This window comes from Hyperoodon ampullatus (assembly GCF_949752795.1).
Source record: "Hyperoodon ampullatus genome assembly, chromosome: 4".
Taxonomy (NCBI): Eukaryota; Metazoa; Chordata; class Mammalia; order Artiodactyla; family Ziphiidae; genus Hyperoodon; species Hyperoodon ampullatus.
In genome coordinates, this window is record NC_136917.1 from 15123355 (window position 1) to 15148339 (window position 24985).

Here is a 24985-nt window from a genome sequence, read left to right on the forward strand (position 1 = left end):
CTTTGATTTCTTCAGTGATCACTTCGTTATTAAGTAGTGTATTGTTTAGCCTCCATGTGTTTGTATTTTTTACAGCTCTTTTCCTGTAATTGATACCTAGTCTCATAGCATTGTGGTCAGAAAAGATACTTGATACAATTTCAATTTTCTTAAATTTACCAAGGCTTGTGACCCAAGATATGATCTATCCTGGAGAATGTTCCATGAGCACTTGAGAAAAATGTGTATTCTGTTGTTTTTGGATGGAATGTCCTATAAATATCAATTAAGTCCATCTTGTTTAATGTATCATTTAAAGCTTGTGTTTCCTTATTTATTTTCATTTTGGATGATCTTTCCATTGGTGAAAGTGGGGTGTTAAAGTCCCCTACTATGATTGTGTTACTGTTGATTTCTCCTTTTATGGCTGTTAGTATTTGCCTTATGTATTGAGGTGCTCCTATGTTGGGTGCATAAATATTTACAATTGTTATATCTTCTTCTTGGATCGATCCCTTGATCATTATGTAGTGTCCTTCTTTGTCTCTTCTAGTGGTCTTTATTTTAAAGTCTATTTTGTCTGATATGAGAATTGCTACTCCAGCTTTCTTTTGGTTTCCATTTGCATGGAATATCTTTTTCCATCCCCTTACTTTCAGTCTGTATGTGTCTCTAGGTCTGAAGTGGGTCTCTTGTAGACAGCATATATATGGGTCTTGTTTTTGTATCCATTCAGCCAATCTGTGTCTTTTGGTGGGAGCATTTAGTCCATTTACATTTAAGGTAATTATCAATATGTATGTTCCTATTCCCATTTTCTTAATTGTTTTGGGTTCGTTATTGTAGGTCTTTTCCTTCTGTTGTGTTTCTTGCCTAGAGAAGTTCCTTTAGCATTTGTTGTAAAGCTGGTTTGGTGGTGCTGAACTCTCTCAGCTTTTGCTTGTCTGTAAAGGTTTTAATTTCTCCATCAAATCTGAATGAGATCCTTGCTGGGTAGAGTAATCTTGGTTGCAGGTTTTTCTCCTTCATCACTTTAATTATGTCCTGCCACTCCCTTCTGGCTTGTAGAGTTTCTGCTGAGAGATCAGCTGTTATCCTGATGGGGACTCCCTTGTGTGTTATTTGTTGTTTTTGCCTTGCTGCTTTTAATATGATTTCTTTGTGTTTAATTTTTGACAGTTTGATTAATATGTGTCTTGGCATATTTCTCCTTGGATTTATTCTGTATGGGACTCTCTGTGCCTCCTGGACTTGATTAACTATTTCCTTTCCCATATTAGGGAAGTTTTCAACTATAATCTCTTCAAATATTTTCTCAGTCCCTTTCTTTTTCTCTTCTTCTTCTGGAACCCCTATAATTCGAATGTTGGTGCGTTTAATGTTGTCCCAGAGGTCTCTGAGACTGTCCTCTGTTCTTTTCATTCTTTTTTCTTTATTTTGCTCTGCAGCAGTTATTTCCACTATTTTATCTTCCACCTCACTTATCCGTTCTTCTGCCTCAGTTATTCTGCTATTGATCCCATCTAGAGTATTTTTTATTTCATTTATTGTGTTTTTAATCGATGCTTGATTCATCTTTAGTTCTTCTAGGTCCTTGTTAACTGTTTCTTGCATTTTGTCTATTCTATTTCCAAGATTTTGGATCTGGGAAATAGAATCTTGGATCATCTTTACCATCATTATTCTGAATTCTTTTTCAGGTAGACTGCCTATTACCTCTTCATTGGTTAGGTCTGGTGGGTTTTTATCTTGCTCCTTCTCCTGCTGTGTGTTTTTCTGTCTTCTCATTTTGCTTATGTTACTGTGTTTGGGGTCTCCTTTTTGCAGGCTGCAGGTTCGTAGTTCCCGTTGTTTTTGGTGTCTGTCCCCAGTGGCTAAGGTTGGTTTAGTGGGTTATGTAGGCTTCCTGGTGGAGGGGACTAGTGCCTGTTTTCTGGTGGATGAGGCTGGATCTTGTCTTTCTGGTGGGCAGGTCCACGTCTGGTGGTGTGTTTTGGGGTGTCTGTGGACTTTTTATGATTTTAGGCCACCTCTCTGCTAATGGGTGGCGTTGTGTTCCTGTCTTGCTAGTTGTTTGGCATAGGGTGTCCAGCACTGTAGCTTGCTGGTCGTTGAGTGAAGCTGGGTGCTGGTGTTGAGATGGAGATCTCTGGAAGATTTTCGCCGTTTCATATTATGTGGAGCTGGGAGGTCTCTTGTGGACCAGTGTCCTGAAGTTGGCTCTCCCACCTCAGAGGCACAGCACTGACTCCTGGCTCCTCAATTTCGGATGATTTGTTGTCTATTCATGTATTCCACAGATGCAGGGTACATCAAGTTGATTGTGGAGCTTTAATCCGCTGCTTCTGAGGCTGCTGGGAGACGTTTCCCTTTCTCTTCTTTGTTCTCACAGCTCCTGGGTCTCAGCTTTGGATTTGGCCCCGCCTCTGCGTGTAGGTCGCCGGAGGGCGTCTGTTCTTCGCTCAGACAGGACAGGGTTAAAGGATCAGCCTCTTCGGGGACTCTGGCTCACTCAGGCCGGGTGGGAGGGAGGGGCACGGAGTGTGGGGCGAGCCTGCAGCGGCAGAGGTCGGCGTGACGTTGCACCAGCCCGAGGCGCGCCGTGCGTTCTCCCAGGGAAGCCGCCCCTGGATCCCGGGACCCTGGCAGTGGCGGGCTGCACAGGCTCCCGGAAGGGCGGTGTGGACAGTGACCTGCGCTCACACACAGGCTTCTTGGCGGCGGCAGCAGCAGCCCCAGCGTCCCACGCCCGTCTCTGGGCTCCGCGCTTTCAGCCGCGACTCGCGCCCGTCTTTGGAGCCCCTTTAAGCAGCGCTCTTAATCCCCTCTCCTCGCGCACCAGGAAACCAAGAGGGAAGAAAAAGTCTCTTGCCTCTTCGGCAGCTCCAGAGTTTTCCCGGACTCCCTTCCGGCTAGCTGTGGCACATTAGCCCCCTTCAGGCTGAGTTCTCGCCGCCAGCCCCAGTCCTCTCCCTGCGCTCTGACCGAAGCCCGAGCCTCAGCTTCCAGCGCCGCCCGCCCCGGCGGGCGAGCAGACAAGCCTCTCGGGATGGTGAGTGCCGCTCGGCACCGCTCCTCTGTGCGGGAATCTCTCCGCTTTGCCCTACCCAGGTATGTGGGGAGTTTCTTGCCTTTTGGGAGGTCTGGGGTCTTCTGCCAGCGTTCAGTAGGTGTTCTGTAGGAGTTGTTCCACGTGTAGCTGTATTTCTGGTGTATCCGTGGGGAGGAAGGTGATCTCCGCGTCTTACTCTTCCGCCATCTTACCCGGAAGTCCCGAAAGTCACACTTTTTAATGAAAGGAAGTTACCATTAAGTGACAAATGTCACAGAGCCAGCCATGAACCTTTCTGACTGTCTTGTGGCCGTAAATGATGACCATACACAATCAAATCTCCAGGTCAACAGAGGGACAGATTGATGGTAGAACCACCATCGGCATGTTAACAATTTGACCCGAAACCTTCCAGGACAGTTTGGGATGAGGAGCTTGTATTTAATCTTTATAGATTGGCTCACAGTCACTTATGGTAGCTCTTAAAATATATCCAACGAGGACACAATGCAATGAATAGGTCTTAAATAACAGTCCCCTCTCTGTTTAGGAACTGCCTGTTTCAGTCAACAGGAAAGGGTGAGGGGGAATGGGAGAATAATGCGCTTTTCAGATAGACCTTGAAGTTGAACACTGACTCATCTCTAGCATCCGGGCAAGGTGTCTAACCTCCCTTAACGTGCTGCCTCCTCTGTAAGGTAAAAACAGACACCTGCCTCACAGGATGCTCACCAGGGTAAATGAATCAACGTAGGACAGATACCTACAATGGAGGCTGACACACAGCAGGCACCAAGAAATGTGCATTTTCTTCCTCCCTCCCTCCCATCACCCCATCTCTCATATCTAGAAGACAGAACGTGCTGTTGACCCCCTCAGCCATGCTTTGCTCACAGCCCACGGGGTTTCTAGGCAAACCCACAGAATTTAAGGTCTTGATGACAACAGAAAACTATGGAGCCCCTTCCCTCTTCCAGGCTTTGTCATAAGTGTCTATGTGTGTATTAGCTCATCTAATCTGCCCAATAGCCCTGACGTATATATGTAAGATGATCATATCTATATCTTAGAAAGGGTGAAAGTAAGGCAGAGAGAGGTGAAGATACTTGCCCAAGGTCACCTAGACAATTAGTGGTAGAGCCAGCATTTCAACCCAAGCCATCTGGCTCCAAAGCATATATAACCATCCTTCTCTCTGCCCCCCAGGCCACAGGACAGTAGGGGTTACACATGCAGGCTCAATCACTCTAAACAAAGTAGGTAAGCAGAGAGGGCAGGAGTCTCAAGGGGCTTTCCTCACTCAAAGAACAGAAACGCAGCTTGCCAGGACCAGGGTGACTAATCAGAAAAATGTCCCACAAAAGGCTAAGGCAGGCTTTGAGGCCCAGAGATATGGGGCCATGAGCAAATCCACTAACTCTCTTAGGATACATGAATGCTACATGGAAGGTCAAAGTCTCCAATAACTTGACTTTAATAAATTTACATTTATGGCCCATCTACTGGGTGCTTCCCATGCATTCTCTCATTTAAGCCTAACAACAACTCACTGAGGTGGGTATTACACCCTTTGTAAAAAGAGGTAGTGAAGGCTCGCTGAGGCAAAGGGATTTACCCAAGTCCACCCGGCCGCATGTGGCAGAGTTGGGTGAACCCAAGCCAGTCCTGCCTCTGTGTCCGCTCTGCCAAGTGAGAATAGGGCACTCGCCCCAGGATCCATCTCTGTGGGCAGCCAGACAGCTCCTGTGCCCTCCCTACCCCCTTCCTTCCCACTCAGCCCCACGAGGCACTGCAGGGTCATCATCCTAACCCAAAGGGCAGGCTCGCCCAGGTCACTGCCAGGAGGAAGGCACATGCCTCACCTCCCAAGTCAGACACAGCCAGATGCAGTCATGATTGTGTCCCAAAGGCCCTCGGGGGCTGGCGGAGGCCCTTCACGACAGCTGCTACAGTGCAGCCCATCTGGAAGGGCTCATTTTGCTGAATGCTTAACCCTTCTGAGGACCCTCGGGGCTGAGGGATGCCATACCCTACTGAGAGAGATACTTGAGAGGAGAGGGTGAGCCAGGGCACCCCAGAGAAACCCCGCTTTCCCCAACTCGCTTCTGCTTCCCAGTGCTGGGAAGGTAGGAGGCCAACATTCCCCAGAGGGAGAGGCCATGAGCCTACTGAGTTTTAGGAATCTAAGAATGAACACACTCAAACACCTACCATACGCCCCCAAGCAAGAAAAGGGCCTCCCTGAGTCCCAGTGGCTTGGGTGAAGACCCAGAAAGTGGCCCCATGAGGCTGAAGGGAGAGGCTGCCGTGGGTGTGCAGCGCCCTGACCCAGCTTCTCATGGGTTCCCAGGAGATGAACAAAAGGCTCACACAGCCATCTGAGGCGTCAGGTGGCAGCTGCCTCTGACCAGAGGCCATTCATGAACTCCCGCTCAGTCACTCAGCCCCCCAGGCAGCCTGGGGGTATTGGCAGCTGATGAGAGAGACTTTCACCCAAAGACAGGTCTCGGTTTCCCTGGAGAAAAAGAAACCTGACTTCCTGGGGCATTCTCTTGGCAGGCTCACCCGAATAAACAGAGCTGTTAGATCTGTAGTACAGGGGTCACGGCCTGCTGTGCTGGAAGCACCTCCAGAATCGGGGTGCTGCCCCTGCCCCAGATGCCACCTTAGCAAGAGAGACCTGCAGGGGTCCTGGCTCTACCGGCCGACTGGCCACCCCCTGACAACTTGTCGGATCCTTCCTCTACCTGGAGCACCTCTCCTGCCTGCCTGCCTTCTGATTCAGGCCCGGTGCCCAGGATTCCTGCTCCTCTCCCTCTGTCCTGCTTCACGCCCTGGACACACTAACAGGGGGCATGCTCCTGAGGGCCTTTCTGAGCCAAGCTCGTTCGAGGGCCACGTAAGTGACTGACCTTCCTCCTCTACCTGGAGAGCTCAGTACAGAACCCACCACATTCATCACCTACCCCCTCTGTGACCTTGGGCAGGATGTGATCTTCTCTGAGCTATGGCTTCCTCATCTGTAAAATGGGAATAACAATACTTATATCAAAAGGTCGTTATGAATATACAGAATAGGCAAATCTATAGAGGCACAAAGCAGATTAGTGGTTGCCAGAGGCTAAGGCAGGGAGGGAGGAATGGGGAGTGACCGCTTCATAGGTCTGGGGTTTCTGTTTGGGGTGATGAAAATGTCTGTAATTAGATAATGGTAATGGTTGCACAACCTTGTGAATGAACTTAATGACACTGAATTGTACACTTTTAAATGGTTACAATGGTAAATTTTATGTGATGTGTATTTTACCACAATAAAAAAGAAAAAAGTTTATTATGAGACTAAGTGAAATGGAAGTTGTAGAAATATTGATTGCAGAGCCTGGGATACAAGAGGTCCTCAACGGATTTTAATTTCCTTCCTTCCTTCAGATCAGCACACTGAATTGTACACAACATGCTCCTCCATGCCCACCCTGGGTAGACTGCCTTCCTCTTTAGATATCTGCTCTGAGATGCTAATAGGATGGAGCCACATGTTTTTCATAAAGCAAAGCCTTTACCATTGGCCCATAGGAGAGAGTGTCTGATTACACCACGCCCCCTTCCCACTCCTGCTGGTGACCTCATTTACGTGTTTCACCATGGCCATACCCCAGCATTGAGTCCTACAGGAGGAGGGCAAAATCCACTTTGATACCAAGGTCAAGGACTTCCCTCAGTATCTTCTCACTGTTTCCACAAAAGCTGTCATCCTAAAAAAATAAAAAAGATCATCTTGGGAAAGCAGTTTTCCAGGAGTCTCTCATGTTTCTGCACATCTTGTGAATGGAGACACTGTCTTGGTTATAGATTATCTTTTCAAGAATGTTTATATAGCAAATGGCATCAGAAGGTAGATAATGTCCCCCTTCAAAGCAAAGGGCAGGTAGGCTTACTATCCACTATAAAAGATATGGGTTCCCTAAGCTCAGGGTTCCTCACCTGTAATGCAATCCACTACATGTACAAGTGACACCTGGCCTTCTTTCTGTCACCCTGAGGAAATCAGGGGTTGGCACAAAAAAACTGTACTAAGCAAGGCTTAGTTAGTATTTCAAATCATTATCACTTGCCTTTCTTTCCCACAAGGTGCTAAACTCCTTGAGGGTAGGTAGCATGTTTTATTTATCTTTGAATTTCACAGAACAGATACGAATAAATGTTTCCTGAATGAATTAATGAGTGAATGAATGGATGAATGGAAGGATGGAGAGATGTTTCTCTTCTGTTAAACTGGCAGTTTTATTTGACCCTGCCCCTCTCATTTCTATGGTTTTCCTAGCTCCTGACATCATATCCAATATTTTAACCACTTACCTTGCCAGATATTTGCCTGGCTAAAGCCACTGGATGTAGATAATTAGACCCAAATACTCTGTCTAAAGGCTTTGGATTGGAATGTTGGGGGGATCTTATATCTTTGCCCAGGTCTGGACATCTCTCAGACCATCCCTGCCCTGCCCTCCCAGCTTTGTCCTATACCTACAGTATTCAGCCCCACTCCCATTGTCATGACCTCGTGGTGACCTGTAGTTCTAATGTGCACAAAAAGACATAGGTCCAGGCCACCAAGCCACACATTGCTGCTTACCATTGAGCCAGCAACAAATGTTTGATTCTCACGTTTGTTCCTGTTAGGCTGAAAGGGCATCACAGTGCTAGGCACAGAGCAGGTGCTCTGCTAATATTTATTTAATGAATGAATAAGCTTTCCTTTAAATTAAATTAATTGCCTCCTTCTTATATTAAGTCAGTATCCTGAGCAATGGGACACAAAATATAACCAAAAAGGAGAGGAACCTGAAATGTCGCTCTGGTCATTTCTTTTGCCTCAATGTCCGCATGGCAAACACAATCTCCAGAACAGAAAGCGATGGAATTTGATGTGACGGCAGCCTTCACCTGCCATAAGAACCCCTGCCTCTGTGTACAGCTTCATCACACACTATACACGATGTAGCAGATGATGACAAAAGTGTATCTTCTCTATATGCACTTGCAATTGCAAACAGCTACTCACCTTTTCTATAGTGATGCAGAAAGGTTAGCCAGTTGGCATTTTGCCAAAGGAAGCCAGCAGTGAATAGCTACTTAATGCAAAGGCTTTGGCGCCTGTTTCTCACATGGTTGGCAGACAAACTGAATTGCTAAATCCATGGCTCAGGGGTCACAAGAACACTGCATTCTCTACTGCACCAGTTTCCCCTAGCCTCAGTTCACCCGAGGAAGACTTGTCTTTTATTCTTTAAAGAGTAGAATTTAGGGACTTCCCTGGTAGTGCAGTGGTTAAGACTCCACGCTCCTAATGCAGGGGGCCTGGGTTCGATCTCTGGTTAGGGAACTAGATCCCACATGCATGCTGCAACTAAGAGTTCTCATGCCACAACTAAGGAGCATGCCTGCCGCACACAAGACCCGGCACAAACAAATGAATAAAAATAAATAAATAAAAAGAGTAGAATTTTACTGGATATTATCTATCATTAGATGCCCAGTAGTCAATGAAGCATTTGTTTGTTTTTGACTCCCTTCACTCTAGAAGAGATCTATGCCTGCCCATCTATGGGAATTTATACAATAAGATTAAAAGGCTCTGGAAAAATACAGACAGTATTTATGGAAGTAAAACAAAACCGGATTGGTTATAAACCACAAAACTGCATATTCACCGAAGGACGTGGCAGTTCAGTAGAGCTCAGAGGCTTTGCCAGGAGAGCTGTTGAGTTGAGCCCTCAGGCAGAAGGACTTGGCACCTCAGGGTGCCGGATTCTAGTGCCTGATCCCCCAGCATTACAAGTCCAGCAACCTGATTTTGGCAATGCTCTGAAAGTTAACCAGACTTTGGAGGAACCGACTCAGACTACCCAGGCTCACAGGAGGTTTATGTACAAACCAAAATTCACTCCACTAATCAATTCTGAGAACTAGATATACAAGAAAAAACAAGAACAGAAAGAGAAAAAGATGGAGAGGGGAGGAGGAAGGAGAGCAAGAGGGAAAAAAGAGAGAGAGAAGGAAAGGAAGGAAGAAATGGAGGGAGGGAGGGAGCCAGAGAAGTTATGCTCCATGGTCAGTGCTGGTATCCCTGTAAGCAAATGCAAAAGGGAGACCCAATTAGAAACAGAACATCACTTCTTGGGTTGAAGTCGAAGCCAAGAGAAATTGGGAGGGTATGGGGGAGGCTGTCACCCAGAACTGTGCTGAGGCCTCATGAACTATCCTTCCCCCACAAGAGACAACACCTTTCCAGGACCTGAAAACACCCTGGCAGATTCCAGCGTCTCTGCCTTGGAAGGTCCTCGATAAACACTGCCAAGTTCTTGTCCTGTGAGTTACCTTTTTCAAGGCTCCAGGCCCACTCTCCCTTCTGGATAACTGATGTTCTTCCAGAGACCACATGATTCTACTGCAGACCTGTCACCTCCTCCATGGTAGGACTTCCCCCGAACATATTGCCAAGTCACCTTGATTGGAGTTCAGGCTTTCCAAAAACACCTCTGTCATCCTCTGGAATAACATCTACAGATGATTTCTTTCATTCATATTGTGTGAATTTTATTCTGTAACTCTTAAAGGACTACCTTAGTTCCAATTATTGGGGTTTGGGGGGGGGGACAGCCTCTCTCTCAGGTGTGAACAGTTTATTGGCTCAGTCAGTAAAGGTACTATTTACAGAGCCACACAGGCTCTAGCCACAAGGAGGTATTTTCCATGTCTAATTACACACTAACTGTAATGGTTACAAACACCAAAGCAACCCATTGAAAAGTGCAGATGCTTCATGATACGGGATCAGGTAGAAGCAAGTGACTGGCTATTGTTTTTCACCAATCTGATCTATCAGTTCAGTCAAAAGAAGGAGCTGGCATCAGACACAAACACTGCTAATGATTAATCATCAGAAAATATCAATATTTGGATTGAATTTCCTACACTCTTCTGGAAATGCAGACATCTGAACTCCCCAGGGCACACGTATATTTTGACCAATTATTTTAACAAGCTCAAAGCAGATCATCATGACAAAAACATGTAAACAACTGCTCTCTGGTCAGAGAAAACAGATATTGGGCCATTCTCCTTGTGGAGAGGGTAGAGCTTCCACATAAAATATAGGATGCCCAGTTAAATTTAAATTTCAGATAAGTACCAAATAATGTAATATTGGGGACATATTCAAATTTAACTGGATGCCCTATATTTTTATTTGCCAAATCTGACTACCCTATATAGGAGTGAAAGAGAACATTTTTAATTCACACTTCTTAATAAGTTACATATAGAATACAGCTGCAGAGATTCCCCCATGACAGTAGCAAAAGCTTCACACTGAGGCATCGGCCTCGAACCAGAGTAGGGAATCCCAGGAATGAGGGGTAAGAGTGGCTGCTTCCCTGCTTTGCAAACTTCTCAGGCATGAAAGGCAGCAGAGAGGGGGCTATATTATTTATTAGGCTGCCCTCCACCGAAAGGCCTGCTAAGATGCTTTGAGCAAAAAGCCTGTCCCACCTGGCTCCTTGGATGTGCAGACAGCAGTGCAAGAAGGGAGATGTTTTCTTCACTCCTCCCACTGTCTAGTTATCTCTTCCTGGGATGTGAAGACCAAACTTGCAGAAGCTAGGGAATACATGGGTGGCAAATCAATAGCCTCTGGTCTTGGGATCCAGATAATTCAAGTAGAAGATAGAGGGTGGTTGATTGTTTGTTTGTTTGTTTCCAAAAATCCCTATAGGCAATTGCATCAGTGCATCCTCACCTTTAAGTACTTCATCGATATGTCATTTCATACTCAGGAATCACCACCTCCACAGCCACCGCCGTCCTCATGAGTTCCAACACTCTCTCTGCCATTGAACACAGTGGGATCTGGAGCGATTCACTTACATTTTCAGGGTAGTGGTTTTCCAACCTTTAATACAAAGAAAGGTTTTTGTTCATTAGAAAAGTAGGAGGAAGAGGAGGAGGAGGATCTTTAGTCCCGAAACCCACTGGAAAAGCAAAATCTAATGAAAAGATATTAGGACCTTCTTGCTCTAAACTTGTATGTGTAAATGTCTGCATTTTCATATTGGCTGGGGAATGAAGGATTTATTCCTATTATAAAATTATTATATGTTGTCCTTCGTGGCACAAGATGTATTCTCAGTGCTGCTGTATGTTCCAGCTGTAGGGACTGAAGTTTGTTGGGTCGTCTACACTTTCTTGCCAGATCTGCAGAGTTAATGAGGTGGGAAGCCACAGTTAGTCTGTAGTCCCAGCAAAGAGGTTTTCCCCACCTAAGTCTTACCGCCTCTTTGGGCACCAACCACGTGACCTTGGAGCTGGAGCTCTTCTCTAACCCATTAACCATATTCTCACGCCATGTACGGAAAGCAGGCAGCTCCCTGACTAATCCTCTGCTGTCTCCCTAGTTGTCAAATAATATCCAAACTTCTTGGCTTCTCCAAATGGGTCCCAGGCCCATCAGGTGACACTCCCCTTCATGTCCCCTATCCTGGTGTCTTCCTGGGACACACTCTTCCCATCACAACCTCTGGCCTTTTGTACATACTGTTCCTTCTGCCCAGAAGGACCCTACCCTTCTTTTTCATCTGGCTAAATGATACCCATCCTTCAAGAACCAGTTCGGTTGTCACCTCCCTGGTGAAGTTTTCCTACAGCCCACAGATGGTCCCACCCTCTCTCTTCTCTTCTCTTACCTCATTGGCTCCTCTATAATGCCACTCCCCCCCGACTCCATTGCATAATGGCTTGCTTGTTTACAACTTTCTCTCCTCCAGATGACCATGAACCCCTCAAGGAACAGACCATGTCTTAAACATCTTTATTTCCCCAACACTTGGACCAGAATAGGTATAATAAATGTTGACTGAATCAGTGAATACAGAAACCACAGATAATTCAAATATCATCTTCCCTGGCCTGTAAATTAGCTGTTGGATGAGTCAGTTCATAATCTATGAAGTTTATAATCTATGAAGGGCTCAAAGTCTATGAGGTTCATAATCTATGAAATTTATAATCTATGAAGGGCTCAAAGTCTATGAGGTTCATAATCTATGAAGAGTCCTGTACACACCATTATTTTATTAGCTAGAAGGGACAAGAAAGTCATGGTGGGACTTCCCTGGTGGCGCAGTGGTTAAGAATCCTCCTGCCAATGCAGGGAACATGGGTTTGAGCCCTGGTCCGGGAAGATCCCACATGCCGCGGAGCAACTAAGCCCGTGCGCCACAACTACTGAGCCTGCGCTCTAGAGCCCATGAGCCACAACTACTGAAGCCCGCATGCTTAGAGCCCATGCTCCACAACAAGAGAAGCCACCGCAATGAGAAGCCTGTGCACTGCAACGAAGAGTAGCGCCCGCTCGCCTCAACTGGAGAAAGCCCGCGTGCAGCAACAAAGACCCAACACAGCCAAAAATAAATAAATAAATAAATAAATAAATAAATTTTAAAAAATATATATATATATGGCCTGATTCTAATTCTACCAGATATTAACAACGGGTCAAATAATAAATAAAATTTAGCATGTAAACCACTTTAAAAAAAAGAAAAAAAGTCATAGTGGAGTGCAAGTACAGGACGATGTCAAGACTTCCTCACTGGGGGCAAGACACAGGCAGGGAAACTGCTTCAATTCCAGGCTCAGTACCGGAGTCCCACCCTCAGAGTCCTGGCTCCAGGATCCATGGTGCTGGGGTCATCCTGCTGGAGGTTGGGGAAAGGGGACTAGACCAGGTAGATCACTTGAGTGCCCTAAAGCTCAGCCTGAACCCCACCTGGGTGCTGAGCACAAAGAAGACGAAGGAGGGAGCTGGCACTCTGTGTGCTCAGGTGACTCTCCCCCCACCCCTCATAGCCTTTTGCCAGCCCCCAGTTCAGTCACTTTCCCGAAAACCAGAGATGATTCTCCAGACAACGTGACTCTTGAGAAAATGGAACTAATCATCTTGCTCAAGAGCTGGTCAAAGAGGGGCCCCTGCAGGGTAGGGGCATGTGGCCTAAATGGTCCTTTGGAGCAGAAGCCAACTGAGGTAGAGGAAGATTTCCTGCAGATCACATGGTTGGTGATGCCAGGAACAACAGCCTAGAGAACCACATTGAACAGGACTGTTTCTGTTCCTGAGAGTCCACACACATGGCATGCACACACACACACAGAGTTCACACACGTGAGCATGTACACATACACACACAGCCCTCTCCCTCACAGGAGCTTTGGAGCTCTCACTTCAGGGTCCCTTCAGATGACTGCCACCAGTTCCCATCTGCCCCTCTGTGGTGGTCCCTTCAGGATAGAAAAGTGACCCTGACTGTCCCCCCCTTGCCATTTTCTTGAGCTCAGTAACTATTTACAAGGTAAGATAATACCAGATAGATACGAAGCAGAGTCCACCTATGAAGACATCAACCATTTCCCAGGGTCGACATAACCTTCTCGAGATCTTCCCCTTTCACATCTCCTGACCTGTCTAGTTTTTATCTAAGACCCTTCTGCCTGGTCCCCAACAGAGCCTGAAGACATTAGTGTTCCTGGGGCTGGGGGTTCTCAAGTCAATTCTCACCTTTGGCTCAGTACCTACTGTGTGAACTTGGATAAATTACTTGAGCTTTAGGACTGTTGACTCACTTGTAAAATGGGGATAATACTACTTGGTAACAAGGAAGCCTGGCATTTGAGAGACCTTCATCAGAAATTCCCTTTCATTTCCACTAAGCAAGTTGCCTGGCTGCTTTTTGTCTAATTTCCTGACCCACAATCTTTTGGGAGGAAATAACATGGGCAGCAGATTGGGAGGGATGCTTACACACATGTCTTTAATGGCTACTGGATATCTATAAACAAGACACATCCCATATTAAAACAATCTACCCCAAGAAGCACAGAGGTGCCAGGCCTGGTATCCTGCTTCCATCTTTAATAACTCTCTCCTCTCTCCATCTCCCCATCCTTTCCCCTTCCTCACTCAACTACACCCAGAGGATACAAGATATCAACCTTACTCAGAGATGGAATGACCCATTCAGAAGTATTCCCTCCATTCAACAAACATTTACTGAGCCTGTGCTGACGCTGGGCTTGACTCTGGGGATTCAGGGATGATAGAAGGGGCCCCTGACCGCCTGAATTTTCCAGCTAGTAGCTTGGTATATGGATGGGGATGTATGTGGAGGTGGTGGGGTGCAGGTACAGACATGCAGGAGTGTGCATAGGTCATCACACGACAATGTGATAAATGTGGTTATGGAGATGAATCCAAAGTACCGTGCTGGGAGAAGCGAAGAAAGGCAAAGTAAGGGAAGGATCCACAGGAGAGGAACTGGAGCTTAGAGGGTGAGTAGCAATTCACCAGGGAGCTGTGGACTCAGCAAACAACACCAAGGGGGCTACCTGGGCTGAAACACTCTCTTGGACGTGATTATCAGGTGAGGGCATCAGTACCAGGAATCAGGGGTTAGTGACTGGGGCCGACTCCCGAAGACAGATATGGTGGGGTGCAGGCACACTGGACCCAGCACAGGAAGGCCTGGAACCCTGACCCAGAGCCACAACTTAGAGCAATGACACCTCAGCCACTTACACCGATCATCTGAGCTGGGGCAGCTCGTGCAAAATGTGTTCCACAAACGTTCACTGAATGAATGAGCACTCCCATCTATAAAATGGGATTGGTAATATTTACTCCAACTATCCCATAGGATTATTTGGGAGGGTGAATTGAGGCCAGTGAGATGGAAAACCCTCTAAACAGTAAAACACTATACCAATATAAGAATTATTAAGTGAACTGATATTGTTGGTTTCCAGAGACAAAAACCATCTGAGGAAGCAATTGGTGAAGTACAGCGACTTCTCCAGCTGTCAAGGGAGCAGCTCTAATTAAGGAAGTCCCTTCTCTCCAGACTATTATGACGACTGTTAGAGAAATCTTTTACATTGGTGAGTGGAACAAATTGAGAAAGACTTTAAGTGATAAGAAACAGCAGCAGGATTGGGTATATAAATAGTCAGGGTGGTGGGGAGACGAAAGAACTATCCCATCTCAGCATTCCATTTGAGAGTTACTGATGGCCAAGTCTCAGCCCCTATTTTAGAGAAAAGGATACTGAGGCCCAGAGAGGGTACAGGGTCCCAGTGCTCACCTGGACCAAGTAATAATCATGACAGCTCACATTATTGAGTACAGCCCTATGATTGAGCACCTACCTATATCAGGTCATTGGATCCATAGAACAATCCTATGAGGTAGATACTATAATTATCTCCATTTTACAGATAAGAAAACGAACTCAAGCCAAGCAGCTTGACCAGGGTCACAGTTAGTAAGTGAGTGTTAAGACTTGCAACTCCCTGTTGCCAGGGCAACCAGAAGTCCACAGGTAAAGAAATCTTTGTGGGAAGAAATATATTGTTTAATTTATTTGGGGTGGGGAGAAAGATGTGACTAAAATGGAGATTACTGATGTCATAGAGTATGGGAAAACCTATAATGATTTTTCTTACTTGGGAGTGAAAAAATCGGCAAGGGCTTGGGAGCTGATAAGCCATGGCTCAGTTGAAGCCAGGCCCTAGAGAAAGAAATGCAGTTAGAGGCGCCATAATGCCCGAGTCTGCCTGCTACCTCTCCCTCACTAGCTGACACCATCAATTCGAGGTTAATGCATGCCAGGGTTGGGAGCTAATTATTCCACCATTACAGACATAAATTTCCCCTGGAGAACAGCCAGAGATGGGAGCTAGGGAAAAGAGGAAGAGGCTGGGAAAAGAAAGAGGCTGCCTGGCTCTTACAAATGGGAAAATAATATGGCATCAGCTGGAGTGGGTTCCCAACCACTGGAATACGCTTTGCAAAAGTTTTTACAGTCTTTCCTGGTTTTTCTCCAAGCTATTTATTTGCCTGGCTGGGAAGGATTTCCAGAGGTCATCAAGCCCCCATCCCCACCTGTCAGTATCAGTGGTTCCTAAAAGAGCTTGTAGAAAACCCTTCAATTCCACGATTTATTTAATCCTAATCTGTGCCAAGCGCTTAGATGCAGGGAAGGGGGAGGGAAATCAGCCACAATGATTAGTTACACAGTTCCTGAATTTCAGGAATTTCAATGCTGGGGAAGAGAAATGTATATCCAGTCAACTCCAGCACTTGGCTAGGGACAGGGAGATTCACTCCAACTAGGAGGTTCTGGGAAGGGAGAAGCATTTGAGGTGTGTCTTAAAGGATGAGTAACCTTTAGAGAGGGGGGAATGGGAAAGAAAGGGTATACCAGGTGATGGAAGCAGCAAAAGCAAAACTTTGGAGGGAGGAAAAGACGGAACACGTCGGAGTGGCTGGGACTTAGGGTGCAGCGCGTTGAGAGTGAGCTTGCATTGGGAGTAAAGGCCAGGGAAGTCAGCTGGGAGAGACCATGGAGGGCCTGAAATGGCATATTATGGAATTTCAAACTTTCTGCTAGAGGCAGTGGGGAGCCATTGATAACTTTTGAGGAAGGGAGTGACATAATCTGATCTGCATTTCGGAAAGAGGCCTGGGGTAGTGTATGGCAGATGGGAGCAAATGGAGGCAAAAGCATCAAGGTGGAAGCTCCTGAAAGACTCCAATAGGAACAAGTAGGGATTTGAGTTAGTGTGTTGGCAACCTTGTCAAGGTGACTTTTGAGGTCAAGAGAGGGAGACACCCTTACAAATGGAGATTTCCCTTGCAAACGTAAATGTTTCTTACAAAAGGGCCTACTTGGTCTTCCAGGTCCTTCACATCTGCTGTTTCTCAGAAAATAACCAGCTTAAAACAATTAATATGCCTAAGAGACATATTTTAGGGTGGCAAATTCTGCCCCCCTACAACACCAAAAGGCAAGTTTATTATTTTTAAATAACATACATGCTACAGAAAAACTATTTGTGGGGGGCTTTACAGTTTACCAATCTGTAAAATAGAGATAGTATGTTTCTACAGAGCTGCTGCGAGGATCCATGAGAACAGACGCAAAGTGCTTAATTCAACAACTGACAGTAGATGTGCAACCAAAGGGAGCAATTATTATTATCACCATGGATCAAGAAGACACTGAGGCCTACAAGGCAGAGTGTGCAGCCCAAGGTCTCCCAGTGAATGAATGACAAGGGTGACATCTGTTCTCAGGACCCCTTGGCTCTACAGCCCGGGACCCTAACCACTATTCCATCACAGCGTCTTTAAGGGAATCCAAAGCTGAGCATAGACACCCCTTCATGTTCACATACGTCATCATTCTATGCAGCTTTTTTTGGCCAGAGCAGAGCCAAACCCATCCCCCTCTTTCCTGCATCTGCAGAAGCCCGTCTGTCTGCCGAAAACCCAGGTTCAACGAGGACTTCCAGGAAGAGCAAAGTCACAGATTTTACACTGACACACACTGGCATCTCTCACGGCAAAGGAGATATTCACCCTTCCGGCCCCAACAAGATCACTTATGGGAGTTCGGGGGGATGCCTCTGGATCACCTCTACACCCGTCAGCGGGGTCCTTCTCACATCCAGCATCAGTTGAGTGGCTGGGCTATCACGTCTCAGAATTCTATTCCTAGGTCACTTTTGCATGGACTCGGGAGCATGTGGCCTTGGGAATGTCAATGCTCAGAGAAGCTCAGGAAGAGTGAGGGGCACTCACAGTTCCCTTCTGGTGTTCTTTGACATTTTTCTGTCCAAACAAGGATGACAGTTTTCTCTAAAAGCTAGAGTTACAGCCAAACTGGGAGAAGACGGGGAAGTTTCACTTTCAGTTGTGGGCATTTATTATTACTATAACCTCTTATTTTTAGATCATGAGTATACTTGAGGATGTGAATTCACCCATGTTTAGAAATGAAAATACTGCACCTCCAAATCAGGGATTCCCCTACCATCTCCTTTCTGAAAAATCACACCAGAGGAGAAGCTAGGAAAGTGTACAGAGGCATGTGAGCATGAACATGCAAGCGCACACACACAGGCATACCCCATGCCCCACGTCCAAGGAATGTTTTACACGTCTAGAGCTAACACAGCCACTCAAGGAGAGATGTATGTATATTCAAGGTGGGGGCTTGAAGATGAAGGGCTCAGAACCCCATCCCACATGGACACAGAGTTCGAAGAGAGGAGAGAGGAAGGCCAGTAATAGAACAGGGAGCCTTCCGAAGCCAAGAGATCAGGGAGACACTAGGAGGAAGATCTGAAAATGCCATGGCAGAGGAAAAGGTGAAGGTCGCTTACCCTGGGTTCAGGAGTCTGGCTCTGGAAGGCTCTGGGGCTGGAGAGAGGCCGTCATTAATCACACACCTTCCATTCACCCTGTGACTCAGCTAGGTAGATGCTTTGTGTATTTCTTTTTTGTTTGTTTTTTGACCAAGCCACGCAGCTTGCAGAATCTTAGTTCCTGAACCTGGGATCAAACCCAGGCCCTCTGCAGTGGAAGTGCAGAGTCCTAATCACTGGACCGCCAGGGAATTCCCACTGTGTGTATTTGTGATCCTCACAATAACCCCCTGACACGGACATAAGTATCCCCTTCTGCAAGTGAGAAAAACGAGGTTCAGAGGCCGCAGGGAAGTGACTTGTCCCAGGTCACGTGGGCAGGAAGGGGCAGAATTGGGATTCACACCACTTCCAAAAACTCGTGTTCTTTTCTTTCCACCAGTGTTTCTCAAGAGGGCACTGTTGACATTTTAGGTTGGGCGGTTCCTTCGTTGGGGTGGGGCTGCCTAGGCATCGTAGGGTGTATAGGAACGTCCCTGGCCTCTTCCTGGTAGGCGCCAGTATCACCTGCCCTCCCCACCCAAGTTGTGACAGTGTCTCCAGACATTGACGGCCACTTGTCCAACTGTGGACAAAACTGTTCCACTTGAGAAGTACTGCTCCACACCATGCCACCTCCCCCAGCAAAGGCTTTCATGGTCCCCATCCACACCGCGTGCAGAGCGAACGACCCTCCACTCCCAAGCCTGCACACTTCCTCAGCTCCACCATGTTTGCACATCGAGCCAGCTCCGTCAGGCTGGCTCAGTCAACACCATCACACCAGGGCACTTCTCTTCTCTGAAAACAAGAGGGCTGGTGGCCTTGACCAGGGGTGTACATGAGACTCACCCAAGAAGTTGGTGTATTGCTTTGTTTCTTTTGTGTTTATTTTTGGTTTTCAAAGTAAAGATACCCTTGTCCTACCTCAACTCTACTGGGGCCCAGGGCTGCATGCTCCTGGTAAGAACACCAGGCCTGAATCCTTTCTAGGGCTCATCTCAACCCCACCCTTCATTCATGAGTTCACTTTGATTCAGTCCCCACCTCCCAATCACTTTTCAGTCCCTCCTGTGTGCCAGATGCTCTGTTAGGGACTGGGGTTCAGACAGGGTTTCTGGCCCAGGTTGAGGAATGACACACCACGGTCCAGCGCAGAACCTGCTAAAAGGCAGCTTTGCCTAGTGAGCTATGGAGCATAAAGAAGGGGGTGGCTGGGTGCTGCGTGCGTCGTGGGGGCGGGCAGGAGAGCAGGAGGGTGTGTGAATGTGTGTAGGGACGGTGGAATATGTATATGTGCGAGTGGAGGTATCTGGAAGGGACTATAGGTGTGTGTACATGCGTAGGGGAAGGGATTATGGATACATATGTATTATATATATACTTAGTGTATATGTGTGTGTGTCTATATGTGAATAGTGTTTGTGGTGTATGTGCGTGTGTGTCTTTGTGTGTGCATGTTGTGTGTTGTGTGTGTGTATGGAAGATAAACGTATATGTCTGTGTACAGAGTATCCGTGTGTGTGTGTGTGTGTGTGTGTGTGTGTGCACATGTAAGGGGTCAGGAAGAGGGAAGACCTCCTGGAAAGACCAGCACTGGGTCTGGCTCCTGAAGAATGAGGAGCAATTCAGTGGGGAGAGCAGGGTGGGCATTCCAGGAAGAGGGAACAAGGTGTGCAAAGCCCAGAGGCATGACTGAACGTGGCATGTTTGGGGTGCAGCGGCAGCAGAACAGAGAGGGGGAGAAGGGGAGAAGGGGAGAAGGTTGGGGTCACATCAGAAAGACCTTCCTGGAGACCTCAGCACCTTGTTAAGTTCTAGGCAGGTACCCCAGGCTTTTGGAGAGATGCCATCAGCAAGAGGCTGGCACCTCTGGGGAGGCCCAGGAGAAGGTCTGGCAAGGCCACATCCATGGTCACACCTGAACTGGCTGCACGAATGTTTACAAAGCACATGCATACTACAGGGATTAGAAAGCTATGTTCTAAGGCTGAGCTTGGAGTGACACGTCTATAATATTCAGGGGTGGAAGGCGGGCTCGAAGCAAGCCAGGAACCTGTGGCAAAAATGGGCTGGGTTGATTTCTCTAACCTCGGAGGACTGGTCTTCAAGGCACCGCTAGAATTAGCTCTTCTGTGCAAGCCTTGCCTCTCTGCCAGGTCACCTCCCTGCCTGCTACCCACCACCCCTCCCCCACCCTCAGCCAAGTGTCTCTAACCTCTATTCTTAAGCATGAGGAAATTCAACACAACCTCACCACCTCGGCCATTACAGTACAGCCTCTTGCTCCAGGTTCCAACTAGGGCAGATCTCCTTAGCTGAGAAATTCCCCCTTTTCAATATGAAAGAGGGGATGCTGAGCAGGATACTGGGAAGGGAGTTCAGTCAAGGGAACGCGCAGTGAGAGTCCGGAGGCTGAGACCACCTCATGTGGCCCTCTTCAGCTCAGCCTCAGCCAGGCCTGGCGGAGGGGACATGGACTTGGCAGTCAGTCTCTCTCTGGCTGTGTGTCCTTGGGCAAGGACCACAGTTCTCTGTTTCCTAGAACAGGAATCCTAGAATGCCAACAGCATTCAGTAGCTGGGGTTCATTCAACACATTTGTATACCTCCTCTGTGCCAGGCACTGGAATATATCAGGGAACAAAACAGATGAAGGGCCTTGCCTATGTGGAGCTTGCATTCTATAGGGAGGAGCCCAAGGGAGGATAAACAATAAACACAGTAAATGACTGAATTATGGAAGGTGGTAGAAGGGGATAAGATATGAAGAAAAAGGAAAGAGCAGGGTAGGGGGCTGGAAAGGCCAGGGAGGTGAATATGAAATATGGCTGACAGGGCAGAAGCAGTGGGAAGACACTGACATAAACCAGGCAGGGGACAGTGCAGCTGAGACCAGAAGTGGCTGTGTCTGGCCCTCAGAACATTCTGAATAGTTCAGCATAGTGTTCACCATTCTAACTGTCTGGACAGGCTCCCAGCCTGACTCAGTGTCTCAGGGACAGGATCCAGATCTCACAGGGCTCGCTCTGCCCACTGGGACCTGTTCAGTGTCTCCAGCTAACCCGTAACCCTCCTGGAGACTGCTGTCCCAGTCTTTTCCCTGCATTACCCACCAGGGACAAAGTGCCCGACTAACGTGGCCCCGACTTCACATTGTGTCCTCCCCAGTATCTTGAGGTCCCTGGGCAAAGCAAACAAGCCTTAAAGATAATCTAACTTACATCTGAGGGGAGACAGGGAAGTGACTGGCCCAGGTCAGACTCCTTCATTCAGGCCCACATCAGTGCCTGCCTGGACCACTGCCCTGGTTTCCTAGCTGAGATCCCTACCATTAGTTTCTCCAGCTCAGTCTTTCCACCAAGCAGCTGCCAGAGTGATCTTTCTACAACATAAATTTGATCATGTCACTTCCCTGTTTTCACTCCCTAGTTCCCATAAAATAAAGTCCCAACTCCTGGGCATGGCACTCAGAGGTGACCATGAGGCACCCTGCCTACTCTCCAGCCTTGCCCACGCCACACTAGTGTCAAGTCCCCATGCCTCTACTCATACTGTTTCCTCCACTGGGAATGCCCTTCCTCCCTCTGACACTTTCTCACCTTTCAAGATTGAGCTCAAGTATCACCTCTTCTATAAACTTCCCTGAAGCTCAGCTCTCATTCCAGATAGGATCAAGCAACACTTCTGGACTCATGCCTCCATTGTTACCTTCACTTCTATCACTCAAACTTCCGAACGTCTATTTGAGCTGAGCTGGGTACCATTTTAGTTTTCAGTCATCAAATATACTGTCCTAAGGTTTTTGTGCTACTGCATTTTCTTAAGAAATCATGCACTTCTCAGTTCTCGGGTGTTGGTGTTTCACAGAATCATAGTTTTTAGACAGCACCAGGATGAAGCTGTTGTAAAAGGTACAACAGTTGTAACTGGCAAACTGCAACCTGTGGGCCAAATCCTGCCCACTGCTTGGTTTTTATAAATAAAGTATTATTGGAACACAGCCATGAGCATTTGTGTATGTATTGTCTGTGACTTATTTTGCATTACAACAGCAGAGTTAAGAGAGACCACAGGCCCACAAAGCTGAAAATATTTACTATCTGTCCCTTTTCAGAAAACGTTTGCTGACTTGGATGCTCATAAGGGCAAGGACCGTGTCTGGTCTGCACCTGGAATGTAAGAGGCACCTGACAAATACTTTTGAGTAAATGAATGATACACACCCTCCAGGATGATGGTGGAAGCTCAGGCAGAGCACTGGGTGTGGGTTTTGGGGAAGGAGCTGGAGAGTTTGGAGGGGGGTGCTATGAAAGGAGGGACTGTGGATTAGCCCAGCATTATGTTCTTCCTCTCTGATGAGAGAAGAGTGTTGCTTAGCCTCAAAAAGGAGATCTACGTCCAGTGAAGAGAGGAACACCTCCTCCCACCCAAGCTGGTTTGGGTTTGCAATGACCTTGGGTGGAACAGCTTTGAGAGCCTCGGGGTGAAGGCCAGCTGCCCCTGGCTAGGACCACACTGCTATAACAACTCCAGCAAGCAGTCCTGAGGGCCCAAGCAAGGGGTCATCCATGGAATATAGGGGAGAAGTGACAACCCTGAGACTGTATCCTCAGGGAGGCGGGGAAGGGGTTAAGAAAAGAAATAAGGAAAGTTGATTGGAAGGCCTTGGGGAACAAATCTAATGGGAATTTATATTAAAGAAAGAGGGAACAGTGGTTGATTTGGTGGGGAGAGTCGCAGAAATGAATTCAGATTTCAAACGTTTAATTTCAAAGGAACCCAATCACCGCAAGTGGGCAGAGCTCCAGGCACATGCTCGGGTTCATGACTCATCACCAGTCTAGAGGTGAGGTCAGCAAATTGCAGGCCGTGGGCCAAGTCCTGCCCAGCGCCTGTTTTTGTAAATAAGATTTCCTTGGAACGTCACCTCGCCCATTCATTTCCCTAATACCTGTGACTGTTTCTGTGCTACATCAGGGTTGAGTAGTCACAGCATGTCTCAAAGCCTTAAATAATGCAAAACCTGACCCTTCACAGAAAACATTTGCTGACTTCTGACGTGGAACCTAGCAAGGGGCTCAACCCAATCAAGGAATGTAAAATAATTGAAAGCAAGCAGGAAGATGTGGTCATTGAGAGAATGACCAGAGGTCAGACAGTCTGGTCAGCATGTTCAAGGCAAAATAATGAATTAAGCAAATATCAGGTCAGAATGTTCCTGAAGTTCAAGACCAAAATGGATACCAGTGGAAAATAGAGCGGGGCCATGTATTTAAGGTGGTGGCCAGGGAATCTCCAAGGCCAAGTCTGGTCTTCAGTCAATGTGGTCCACATAGATGACCCTTTAGGATCTAGGTAGCAGCAACATGGACAGCTCCGATGCCTGCCTTTATCCTCGGATCTGGGTGGCCTCCAGGTTGGCTCCACCTGGCTTGGCAAATGCCCTCTAACTTAAAATGGTCTCAGTTCTAGCCAACCAGGACCCACAGCACATCTCAAATTCGGTCCCCAGAGGAAGTCTGGGTCATCAGGAAAGAGGTCTCGGTCAGCTGGGAGGGGTTTGAGCAGAGCTGCAGATGTGCAGGCCCAGGCCCCAAACCTACACCTGGAGACATAGGTCTGCAGAGGAGACAGACAGCATGAGACAGGAGAACAAGGAGAAAACAGAGGAAAGAAAACTGAAGGAGACAGTGGAGAGAAAGAGACATTGCTTGGGAGAAAAAGGCTGGATCTAGTTTTCCTGCTGAATAAAATAAGCCATGCTGGACAGGCTCAATAAGGTGACAGAGAACAAATTCTTTTCTCCCTTCATTAATTCATTCAGCACCTACTGAGTATCTGGTTCTATGCTGGGCATTAAAGGTTAAGAGTTTCTCTAGAAGCTCATAGGCTGGTGTGGGGGCCAGGCAAGAATACAAGTAATGTATTCTTTGGTTTATGGTGTGGTACCTGCTGTGAGAGAGGTCAGTACAGAGGGTGGGGAGAAAACCAGGCAGAACAGGAGGGACTCTGAGGGACCTGTTGGGGTTGGCCTGATGGGTAGGAGGGAGAAGACAAAGGATGTTCCAGGCAGGGGAACAGTATGTGCAAAGATGGATGAGGGAAGGAAGGGGAGAGAGAAAGAGTGCACGAGACCTCCTGGGGGCATTTGGATGCCTATAATCCAGTCAGTGTGGAAGGACAATTGCAGAATAAGGGAGTGATGGACGGTGAGTATCTTGGAGGCCAGATCCTGAAGGCATTTGAATGCTATGCCAATAGGGCTTTTTGTTTTTGTTTTTTTATTAACTTCTTATTTTATATTGGAGTATAGCCGATTAACAATGCTGTGATAGTTTCAGGTGCACAGCTTTATCTAGAAAAAAATCCACTGAAGGATTTTTAAGCAGGGAAGACATCTGATTGTAATAGAATTTCAGAAAGCGTATTGACAAGAGGGAATTGACAAGAGGTTGGAGGAGGGAAGCCGGAATGGGGTAGCATCCCTTCCTTTAGGGGCTCCCTCTAACATCACCTCCTCAGAGAGGCCTTCCTTGATCACCCCATATAAAATAGAACCCTTACCACCCCCATCCCCTTTAGCATCTACAGATGGGTTTATTTATTTTCTGTTTGTGCACCCCTCATTAGAACAGAAGTTTCATTGAAGCTAGGACTT